This window comes from Notechis scutatus, chromosome 2, assembly GCF_049901735.1.
Source record: "Notechis scutatus isolate UNSWTSFEM ecotype Mainland chromosome 2, rNotScu1.2, whole genome shotgun sequence".
Classification (NCBI taxonomy): Eukaryota; Metazoa; Chordata; class Lepidosauria; order Squamata; family Elapidae; genus Notechis; species Notechis scutatus.
The window spans coordinates 26,047,586-26,059,391 of NC_142010.1; the positions used below are offsets into that span (position 1 = coordinate 26,047,586).

Genomic DNA, 11,806 nt, shown 5'->3' on the forward strand with positions numbered 1-11,806 from the left:
CAGCCCTCCCAAGACACGGCTGCATCCTAGAGGGACAAAGCCCTATTAGAACTCCCTCGTTTGTTGCTCCTGCCTAGAGCGTCTCCTAAAGCAACTACGTCTTTTCCGGTCCTCTGCTCGGCTTCAAGGGCTGGCAAAGGTGCTCTGCGCATGCCCTGTTCCATGTTGACGGTTAGTCGCCCGAACTCAGTTGCCGCGGTATTATTTAGTCGGGAGCGGGAGGGGTCGGGAATGATGTCTATGGTGGAGATTGAGCGGAGCTGGAATGAGCGAAGCTACTTGGAGTGAAACCTGGTTGGATTGCTGCTTCTGGACACCTGGGATTTCTTTTTCTTTTCTTTAATTTGGTTTGTCGATTGCTTACAAGATAATAGGTATAAGTAAAAACATAGTTATGAATACATGGATACATATAAGACAAATAAAAGAAACAATAGGACAGGGACGGCAGGCACGTTGGTGCGCTTATGCACGGCCCCTACAGACCACTTAGGAAAGGGGTGAGGTCAATAATAGACAGTCTAAGGTTAAAGATTTTGGGGTTTGGGGAAGAAACCACAGGGTCAAGTAGAGTAACTTGATTGCAGGAAATACGACTTCAGCAATAGAGTGGTCAATGTCTGGAATACTCTACCCGACTCTGTAGTCTCTTCCCCAAACCCCAAAAACTTTAACCTTAGACTGTCTACTATTGACCTCACCCCTTTCCTAAGAGGTCTGTAGGGGGCGTGCATAAGCGCACCATCGTGTCTACCGTCCCTGTCCTATTGTTTCTCTTATTCTTTTATTTTTCTTATATGTACCCATTTCATGTATTCACAACTATGTATACACTTATACTTATTATCTTGTAAACAATTGGCAAATCAAATAAATAAATAGAGTATTTCAGACATTGACCACTCTATTGCTGAAGTCGTATTTCCTGCAATCAAGTTTGGTGCGGTTAACTTTGAGTTTGTATCTATTGTGTGCTCTTGTGTTGTTATGGTTGAAGATGAAGTATTCATTGACAGGTAGGACATTGCAATGTATGATTTTATATACTATACTTAGATCGGACCGAAGGCAGCATAGTTCTAGATTTTCTAGGTCTAGAGTTTCAAGTCTGGTGGCATAAGGTATTCTGCAATGAGTAGAGGAGCGGAGAACTCTTCTTGTGAAATATTTCTGGACTTTCTCACTGTGTTAATATCAGATACGTAATGTGGGTTCCAGACTGATGACCTGTATTCGAGTATTGGTCTAGCAAATGTTTTGTATGCTCTAGTTATTAGTGTGATATTACCAGAGAAAAAGCTATGTAAGATTAGGTTAACAACTCTTAATGCCTTTTTGGCTATGTAGTTACAGTGGGCTCTAGCACTTAGATCATTAGAGATGAGTACTCCAAGATCCTTGACAGTTTGGATCATCAACAAGGTCTTGACTATTCAGCCTGTATCTTATTTTTTGTTTTGTTTTTCCAATATGTAGGACAGAGCATTTATTTGTTGAGATTTGAAGTTGCCATTTGTTTGACTATTCTGATACATAGTCAAGGTCTTTTTGAAGGGTAGCAGTATTGTCTGTGGTGTTGAATAGCTTTACATTGTCAGCGAAGACGACGCAGTTGCTCTTAATATGATCAGAGGTCATTTATGTGCAATCCTCTTGAAAATATGGATGCTTCATCGGGAAAAGGTTTAAACATGTAATGAATAATGATAATTTGTGTGTTTTAAAATTAATAAAACTTGTTTAAAAAAAGAAAATATGGATGCATTCATCGGACACATGGAAAAATTTGGAGTGAGATGGAAAGAGTCCTATGGCAGGCATCCAGCCAGTAAATCTGTTTATATACTAGTTTGATACCTGTTCTTCGCTACAAAACTATGTGGTCGGCCTTAGTTTTTTGGGAAAAAATTCTGTCTCTGCCTACCAGTATCCATCAGTATTCATCTGGCTAGCGTCCTGTCAGTAAGTCAAGAGTTGAAGGCTGTTTGGAAACTGAAACAGTATTAGCTGTGTGAGCAGGAGACAGCAAGGAGCCTGGGTGTGGCTTAGCTCAACTGTTCAGTGCTAAAGCTGCTTGGTGCTGTGAAACTAACAAACTACTCTGCTTGTGTTTTGCATTTGGAGGAATTTCTTTTCAGGGGGGAGGGGGAGTAAAACTCCTTAGCATCAGATAATAATAATAATAATTATAATAATAATAATAATATAGGAAATACTAATGCTCTGATGGTAATTTTGAAAAATCCTTTCTTAGTGAGAACCTAGAAGCCAAGAACATGTGCCAAATTTCAAGTTTGTAGGCTTTGCAGTTCTGGAGATTTTGTGATGATGCGTCAGTGGTATTTCGCTTTTAGATATATAGATTATTAATATATAATAAATAAATGGTTTGGGATTCTTTCAGGCTAGTTTATTTTTCCTCTCTGTTGTCTATATCAGTGGTCGCCAACCAGTGGGCCAGGGACCACTGGTGGTCCACGAGAAAATTTTATGGTCTGCAGAGAAATGTCACCACCAAAGCACCCCCACCAAAGCAATTAATCCAGGCTGCGTGGGAACACAAGGCCTGTGTCGCTTGCATTGTGAACAACACAAGATAGTGAGGGGAAGGGGGAAAGGGCGGAGGGGGAAAACTTGCCCCACTCGCCCCACACACCTCACCTGGCCACCAGGCTGCTTCTTTCTGCTTTTGGCTGCAAGGAAAGCAGCAAAAGTCTTTCTCTCCCCCAAACTCTGCCAGAAATGAGTCTTTGTGACCCTGCAAGGCATCCTGCTCCAAGAGGCTGCACCATTCTGGTGGAGTTTGGGGGAGAGAAAGAAAGACTTCTGCTGCTTCTGCTGTTTTTTCTTGCATAAAGCCAAAAGTCTTTCTCTCTCTCTCTCTCCCCCTGAGAATGGAGCTGGAGACGGTATCCTGCGATCCCAAATAAAGAACTGATTGGTACAAAAATGGGGTGGGGAATTTTCCTGCACTTTTTGGAGGATTTTCCCAGGGTCTCTGGTCCGTGGAATTTAAAATTATGAGTTTGGTGGTCCCTGAGGTCCAAAAAGTTGGTGACCCCTGGTCTATATTCCTCAATGACTCTCTTTTTTCTACAGAGTATATGTATGCTTCATATCTTTTTAGTTGCTATTTCTGTTCTGTTGAAGTCCTGGCATTTTATTCAGCTCTTCTGCTTGATGTTTCTTGGTTGATTGATTCTTAAAAAGTTGATCTGATTTCCAGGGGCTGCACTACATTAAAACTGACCTCCTGAAGTTGGTTTATCCCCCTAGGTCAGGGGTGTCAAACTCAAGGCCCATGGGCTGGATCCAGCCTATGGGGTGCTTAGATCTGGCCTGTGGGGCCACCCTGGAAACAGCGGACTAGACCACGGTGCCTCTGCCAGCAAAAACGGAGCTCGGGAGGGCCTTGCACGGCCCTCCCAAGTTCTGTTTTAGGCTGCAACAGCCTCCTGCAACTCTCTGCCAGCGAAAACAGAGCTCGGACCACCACAGGTGCCACAACATGAGTGACGTCAAGCTGGCCATGCCCATCTGGCCATGTCCACCTGGACCCCCAAGGTCAAACAAAAACCTGATGCGGCCTGCAATGAACACTCTGATCACTGCATGATTCACCTTGTACCTGCCTACAGACAAAGACTTAAAACCATGAAACCAACAATTAAATCAGTGAGGACTTGGTCTCCAGGCTTGCCTTGATTGCACTGATTGGAATGTTTTTGAAGATAACTCTGCAGACCTAGATGAGCTCACAGATACTGTAATACCATATGTCAGCTTCTACAAAGACTTAGTTTACTTTATTGTCATTGCACCTTGCACAATGAAATCAAACACCATCTTCAATGCACATCGTGACCATGACCATGAAAATAAACACAAACACACATCCTTCATCCTTCACACATTGAACTGGAAACCCCCGACACTACACCAACACTGCACTATACAGCAGAATTCAAAAGAGCTGCTGCCCTGGGATAGAAGCTGTTTTTCAGGCTGTTTGTCCTTGTTTTTATTCTGTACTGTCTGCCAGATGGTAATAGTTCAAAAAAAGGGTTCCCAGGATGAGATGGATCTTTGAGAATGTTTTGAACTTTCTTAAGGCAGCGGGAACTATAAAGCTCTTCCAAAGAAGGGAGAGGGCAACGAATAATCTTCTGGGAAATGCCATTAATACACATTATATGTACCAACAAGGAACCTACAAATATATAGTAACAATAAACCTTGGTTCACAGCTAAATTTAAGCAGCTACCTTGTTCCAAAGAGGAAGTCTACAGAAAAGGTGATAGAATGCTATACAATCAGGCCAGGAACATATTAATAAGAGACATCAGAGCAGCAAAGAGAAACTACTCTGAAAAGTTAAAGAATCAATTCTCAACAAATGAACCAGCAAACATGTGGAAAACTCTTAAAAACATCACTGGCTTCAGCAAACCTCCTTCCCAGGCAGAAGAAAATCAACAACTAGCAACCCTCCCATACTACCACCTCTTACAATACTAGACAACACAGTGTCAACAGTAGACCTTCACATTTCCAGTTTCTATCATATCACAAGACCTAAAATGGATGCCTAACATCAAAAACATCATCAAAAAAGCCCAACAAAGAATGTTCTTTCTGCGCCAACTCAGAAAGTTCAAACTGCCCAAGGAGCTGCTGATCCAGTTCTACAGAGGAATTATTGAGCCTATCATTTGCACCTCTATAACTGGTTTGGTTCTGCAACCCAATAGAACAGACACAGACTTCAGAGGATAATTAGGACTGCAGAAAAAACAATTATTACCAACCTGTCTTCAATCGAGGACCTGTATACTGCAGGAGTCAAAAAGAGGGCTGTGAAACTATTTACAGAACCCTCACATCCCGGACATAAACTGCTTCAACTCCTACCCTCAAAACGACACTATAGAGCACTGCACACCAGAACAACTAGACACAACAGTTTTTCCCCAAATGCCATCACTCTGCTAAACAAATAATTCCCTCAACACTGTCCAACTGTTTACAAAGTCTCCACTGCTATTACTATTAATCTTATCACTCCTTATCACCCATCCCCTCCCACTTGTGACTGTATGACTATAACTTTGATGCTTGTATCCTTACGATTTATATGCATTGTTTCCTAGTATGATTTGATTGTTTATTATACCCTAGGACTATTATTAAGTGTTGCACCTTATGATTCCTGAGTCTTAACAAATGTATCTTTTATGTATACAGAGAGCATTTGCATCAAGACAAATTCCTTGTGTGTCCAATCACACATGGCCAATAAAAGAATTCTAATGAAATCGAGTTTGACAACCCTGCCCTAGGTGGACTCACATTTGAGGCTCCTTATCGCTAGCCATGACGACAACTGGGTCAGATAATAAAAAAAGAATACCCTGAAGGAGATAGCGGGAGAACTACATGTCATTAGAGTTTATTGATTCCAAGAGTATAAACAGTTTCTTTTCCAAAATGTGTTAGGAAGCTCAAGTGGTTGTTAATTATCTTGGCAACTGCTCAAAAGGAAGTATTTTGGGGGCTGATCTCACCCCTTCCAACTTCTGGTCAGAAGATAAAAGGAAATCACAATATTTCTTTAGCTAAAGGGAAGAAAAACTAGCACTATTTTGTATGAATTAACATCTGTAGTTTGAAATCCTTTCTAAAATTGGTAAAGTTATGCAATTTCAGATACACGCTTGACATCAGAAGACAAGATAGGAAGATCTGCACACAGATTAGAGAACAAATGAAAATATACAATGCCTTCAAGAGGAAAATAAATTGACATAGAAATGGGCTGGTTACATAGCAAATAGAACTGCACTAACACAGTCATAGATGCGGACTCTTTCATGACGAGCAAGATCTCTGTTCCAGTTAAAGCTTTTTCCACACACCAAGCATTTATATGGTCTATCCTCCAAGTGGGTTCTTTTGTGAGAATAAAAATTTCCTATCCAAGAAAAGCTCTCTCCACACTCAGTGCATTTATATATCTCCTGTGTGAATCCTTTGGTGTTCAGTAAGACATACTTTACAAGCAAAACTCTTTTCACACTCCAATCATTTATATGGTTTCTCCTCTGTGTGGATCCTTTGATGAGATTTAAGATGTGCTGTTTGAGTAAAGCTTTTTCCACACTCCACACACTTGTATGATCTCTCCCCAGTGTGAATCCTTTTATGAGAATTAAGATGTACTGTTTGAGCAAAGCTTTTTCCACACTCTGTACATTTATATGGTCTCTCACCGGTATGGATCCTTTTATGAGAATTAAGATGTGCTTTTCGAGCAAAGTTTTTTCCACACTCCATGCACTTGTATGGTTTCTCCCCAGTGTGAATCCTTTCATGATGTATTAAATTGCTGCCACAACTAAAGCTTTTCCCACATTCTAAGCATCTATATGGTCTCTCCCCTGTGTGGATCCTTTTATGAGTATTAAGATGTACTGTTTGAGCAAAACTCTTTCCACACTCCAAGCATGTATATGGTCTCTCCCCAGTATGGATCCTTTCATGACGAGTAAGATTATTTCTCCAGTTAAAGCTTTTTCCACACTCCAAGCATTTATGTGGTCTTTCCCCTGTGTGCATCCTTTGGTGGAAAGTAAGGCGCCAGCTGTCAATGAACCTCTTTCCACACTCCATGCATTTATATGGTTTCTCCTCAGTGTGGATCTTTTTATGAGAATTAAGTTTTCCTTTCTGAATGAAGCTCTTTCCACACTCCATGCATTTATATGGTTTCTCCTCAGTGTGAATCCTTTCATGACGAACAAGACCTTTACTCCAGTTAAAGCTTTTTCCACACTCCATGCATTTGTATGGTCTCTCCCCAGTGTGGATCTTTTTATGAGAATTAAGTGTTCCTTTCTGAGTGAAGCTCTTCCCACATTCCAGGCAAATATATGGTCTGTGCCCTGTGTGGATCCTTTTAGGACAAATCATCTGTGTTTTCTGACAAAAACTTTTTTCATGTTCTGGACCTTTACATAGCTTCTCATCTATGTGGCTCCCCTGATGGCAATGAAGTTTACTCTTGCTACTGAAGCTCTTTCCACAGTTCATGCATAGTTTCATCTTTTTGCTTAGGCTGTCATGTTTTACAGTCCTTTGAGGTTTATGTTCCCTATTCAATATATTAGGTATAGTAAAAGAGAAGGAATGGCTCTCTGCAGATACTCCTCTTTGCCGTTTCAATAACCTCTGCTGCTTGTCCTTCTTATTCTCTAGCCCATTCCAATCACAATCACCTGCTTAGAACAAAAGAAAACATAAATTCTCATTAGAACTTATAAGGATGGAAAAGGGGGGGGGGGGGTGTCTCCCCAATGAAAAATATGCCCATCAGGTTTGGCACCAGCTATGTGTCAGCTAGGAGATGGTGGGTGCAAATTGTTATTCAGGTAACTCTAAGGGCACCCAAAGGCACCCAAAGCAAAAGGGGTCCTTACTTAGTGAAGCTATATTTGCAGAAACATCCAGCATGACTTCCCTGCACAAGGCTTTCTGGCCAGAATTCAGCAGTGCCCATTCCTCCTCTGTGAATTCCACAGCCACCTCTTCAAAGGGAACACTGCTCTGGAAAGGAAACATCATCTTCATTAGTAGATAATCCTCTTTTGTTTTCTTTCTTATTTCCAAACAGAAAATGGAGCTTTCCAAGAAATCAAATGGACACTTTCTTATAGGACAGGCATAAGTTATGCAGGTCACAACGTCCTTAAAGCTGGGAAGCCACCCTCTACCTCCTTCATGCTGTTGTTGTAAACATGGCTTAGATATATCCAAATGGTAGAATGATACTCCCTGGGGTCATATCCCACCCCCACAGCCTGGAATAACTCACAAGGAGGTTTTGGGCAGAGTATCATCTCCCTGGCTCAGCAAAATACAAATTTGTTACAAAACAGAGTATACCTACTAAGAATTTTTTACCTGGTCTGTTTCAAAATGTTGTAAATGACTCTGGAAATATCAACTCACTTGACCAACAGTCTTATCTGTCAGCTTTAGGGATTTTTATGTGAGAAATTTGTCCTTCCCATAAATTACTTTTAAGTGGATATATTGGTCTATATGTGGGATTGATATTGTTTCGCTTTATGGGTTCTACTTTATAACTGCTTTTCCGACATCTTTAGAAAAATGTTAAGAAAGATTAAAGTTTTCCAATATATAAATTAAACTTCCTAATACAAGACTCTTGAGAATTGTCCTTTGTTTTTCCCCCCAGAACAATTTTGAAAGTTAAATGAGACTCACTGGAACATTCTGTGGAGACACCAGGTTCAAATGCACACAGACTCAGCATTTAGTTTTCAAAGTGGCTCAGAGTTTGAACTTTTCACAAGAAACCCATTTACCTGGCAAGATGTCCCCAGTTGGGTCATCCTGGAAAAAAGCTCTCCTGAATTACTTGATTGATCTCGTCCCTGGTGCCCTGCTGAGATTTCCCCCATATATGGCTCCTGCAACTGAAATAATAGCCTGCTTTATGATCCACTTTCAAATGACTGTAACCATGTTAGCTCTCTTGCATTACTTTTTTTCTCTCCAATTGTAGTTTTGCAAGTCAAAATGGGAGAACTTGAGAACTCCTGCTTTGTGGGTTGCTGTTATTTCTGGATAAACGCCTGCCATTTTTGTGAAATATTTCATTGCTTCTTTATTTCCTATTTTCCTTCGAGGTAGCCCAGATAAGAACCACAACAATGAAGATTAGCTCTATCTTCAGTATAAAGCAAGGGTCTTCAAACTTCTCAAGTTTAAGACTTGTGGACTTCAACTCTCAGAATTCCTGAGCTAACCTGACTGGAGGAGGAAGTGTGGGAGTTGAAGTCCACAGGTCTTAAAGCTGTCAAGTTTCAAGACCTCTGGTATAAAGTCACATTAATAGAATATTTCAATTCCCAAAATAGTTTTTCCCATCCTCTCCTTTTAAGTATAGTATAGTATAAGTTTTTATTGTTATTGTACATAATATATACAACGAAATTGATTTAGTCTCTCCATAACAGAAAATACAAATCTACATAAATAGTATAGAGAATAAATCCTATACAAGTAATTGGGGAAAAAAGACTAGTCAGTATCCGCTAGTTGCAGCAAAAGTAGCAAAGGTTTTTATCATTTTTTCCCACCTATCTATCACCATGTGGGAATTGAGACGATCTTTTAAATTATGACTGTCCAGTCTATGACTTCACATCCTGCAAAGTTATTCCCAGGTACAATTACACAACCCCAACACGTTTTGTTTTAATGTTTTTTTTTTCCTTGCGATTATCTGCCAAGGAAGAGAGACAAGAGGCGTAGAAGAGGACGAAAGTGCCTCACCTGTCGCCCCTTTCCGGGCTCCGGGGCGGCTGCGGGGCCGAGGAGGCAGCCTTCGGCCAGGGCCACCGCCTGGGCGCAGCTCTCCGCCCCGCACTCCCTCAGCCAGCCCGACAGTTCCGGGGGCAGCAGGGCCAGCAGCTGCTCCAGCACCACCAGGTCCAGCATCTCGGCTTTGCTGCTCCGCTCGGGCCGCAGCCACCCCCGGCACAGCCGATGCAGGCGGCTGCAAAGGGCCCGGGGCCCCTCGGCCTTCCGGGAGATGCAGTTGCGGAAGCGCCAGCGCTCAGCCTCGGAGCAGCCGCTCCCCGCCTGAACGGTAGACTCCTGGGCTTCCATTGGGTCTCCGGCTTCAAGCGTAACCCCGACGGGGAAAAAAACTCCCTCCGGGGCCGCCTTCGGTCACAGCGGACCCTCCCCCACCCAGTCGCCTCGCCCCTTTCCCGGTTTCACGGGGGTTTGAAGGGGGCGGGCTCCGCTCCCTCAGGGCTTCTGAGGCTGAGGAGAGTAGCTGCAAATCCTTCCCGCCAAAACTTCCCGCGCCTTCCTGGTCTCCCTCACTCTGTCAGCCGAAGAGTGTTGCTTCGTAGAGAGGGAAACCCTTATAAGCGCCCCCTCCCCCTCCCATTTACTGCTCTTGGCTACAGTGTCTCTTAGGGCAACTATGACCTCTCCTGTCCTGTGCTCGGCATCGAGGGCTGACAAAGGTTCTCTGCGCATGCTCTGCTCCCTACCGACGGTTAAAGGACGCCCTAGTTCGCCTCATGGTGAAACGTTTCCTCGAGAGCGGCAGGGGATGCAAGCGGGGGGGCGGGGGAGGGCTCTAGGGGTCCGAGAATGATGGGTGCGGTGAAAATTGAGCTGGGCTGAAATGAGCGAAGCGCCTTTGGATATAACCTGGTTTGATTGCTGTTTCTGGCCCCCTGGGACTTCTCTTTCTCCCGCAATCCTATGTAATCCTATGTATGGTATATAAAATCATACATTGCAATGACTTACCTGTCAATGAATACTTCAGCTTCAACCATAACAACACAAGAGCACACAACAGATACAAACAAGGTTAACCGCACCAAACTTGATTGCAGGAAATACGATTTCAGCAACAGAGTGGTCAGTGTCTGGAATATTCTACCTGACTCTGATTTCTTCCCCAAACCCCAAAAACTTTAACCTTAGACTGTCTACTATTGACCTCACTCACCTCTTTCCTAAGAGGCCTGTAGGGGGCATGCATAAGCGCACCAACGCGGTCCCTGTCCTATTGTTTCTTTTTATTTTTCTTATATGTACCCATTTCGTGTATTCATAACTCAGTATATACTTATACCTATTATTTTGTAAGCATTGACCAATCAAATAAATAAATAAATAAGAATCCTCTTCGAAATGTGGATGTGTTCATGGAACAGGTGGAAGAAGGGGAGGGAGATGAAATGGATGATGCATCCAATGTGGGGAAAGGAAAGATTGCAGGGAAGCCATACACAGGGACATTTATTATGAAATAAACATGCAAACAGTAATGCTTTGGGAGTTCCTTCACAGCTGTTTATTTGTCCTGTTATCTGTATTCCTGTAGTGGCGCCCAATGAAGGGACACCCAAAGGTGCTTGTTCAAAAGACAACCGGACTCTGAGTTTGCTTGAAGATGGTTTAGCTTCTTATCCGAGAAGCATCTTCAGTTCTCGGCCTTCTTGGATGAGAAATGAAACGTCTTCAAGCAAAAATGAAGTCCAGTTGCCTTTTGAAAGATGACCTTGGAGCAACCATGACCTGGATAAGGGGTCCCCAACCTCCTAGGGCCATGGCCCACTATCATTAATTTAGCTATTTGGAACTGGGCCACAGAAACGATGGGCGAGTGTGCTCATGCACCTTCAGATCTCCACTTACACAATCAGCAGGTGAGTGCAAAGGGAGCTGTTCATGAGCTTCCCCACTTGGCTTGCAGAACCTTCCCAGCACCACTGGGCCATTAAGTGGGAAAGGTTGGGGAACCTCTGCACTGGATAGAGAATCTCCATAGATCATGGGTGTCAAATTCAAGGCCTGGGGACTGGATCCAGCCTGCGGGGTGCTTAGATCTGATCTGTGGAGCCACCCTGGAAATAGCAACAGTCTAGCCCGTGGTACCATTGTCAGCAAAAACAGCTTTTAAAAAATCTTGGCCTGTATTTTTACCCCGTTATTTGCAAAGCAGCCCAAGTTTCAACCTCACCCCCCAGCAAACACAACCCTGATGTGGCCCTCAATGAAATCGAGTTTGACACACACACCTCCAATAGAATCTGAGAAGGAATCCTTTTCTTACAAAGTATAAGGCTGAGCCCCAAAGCCCAAAATTGACATATTTGTAGCCTTTTTACATATTCTTTCTCTTTGCTGTTTATGGGGGGAAAGGTTTCAGGCTTGCCAGATTCCTAAGGTGGGAGGAATGGAGATAGA

General features: G+C 42.9%; 1 protein-coding gene, 1 long non-coding RNA gene and 1 pseudogene across 3 annotated transcripts in view; 1 reads left to right on the top strand and 2 right to left on the bottom strand.

Moving 5' to 3' along the window:
- Positions 1-11,806, bottom strand: part of LOC113425981 (uncharacterized) — a 54,838-nt gene that overhangs the window by 18,602 nt on the left and 24,430 nt on the right.
- Positions 42-8,675, top strand: LOC148131943 (uncharacterized). Its single transcript, XR_015747225.1, has 2 exons — positions 42-171; positions 8,259-8,675. It is a non-coding gene; the product is annotated as an uncharacterized LOC148131943 (long non-coding RNA).
- LOC113425985 (uncharacterized) lies at positions 5,428-10,278 on the bottom strand (annotated as a pseudogene). The gene is made up of 5 exons (XR_015747217.1): positions 9,782-10,278; positions 9,362-9,738; positions 8,389-8,499; positions 7,477-7,603; positions 5,428-7,275 (listed from the first exon to the last, which is right to left on the bottom strand). The product of XR_015747217.1 is annotated as an uncharacterized LOC113425985 (transcript).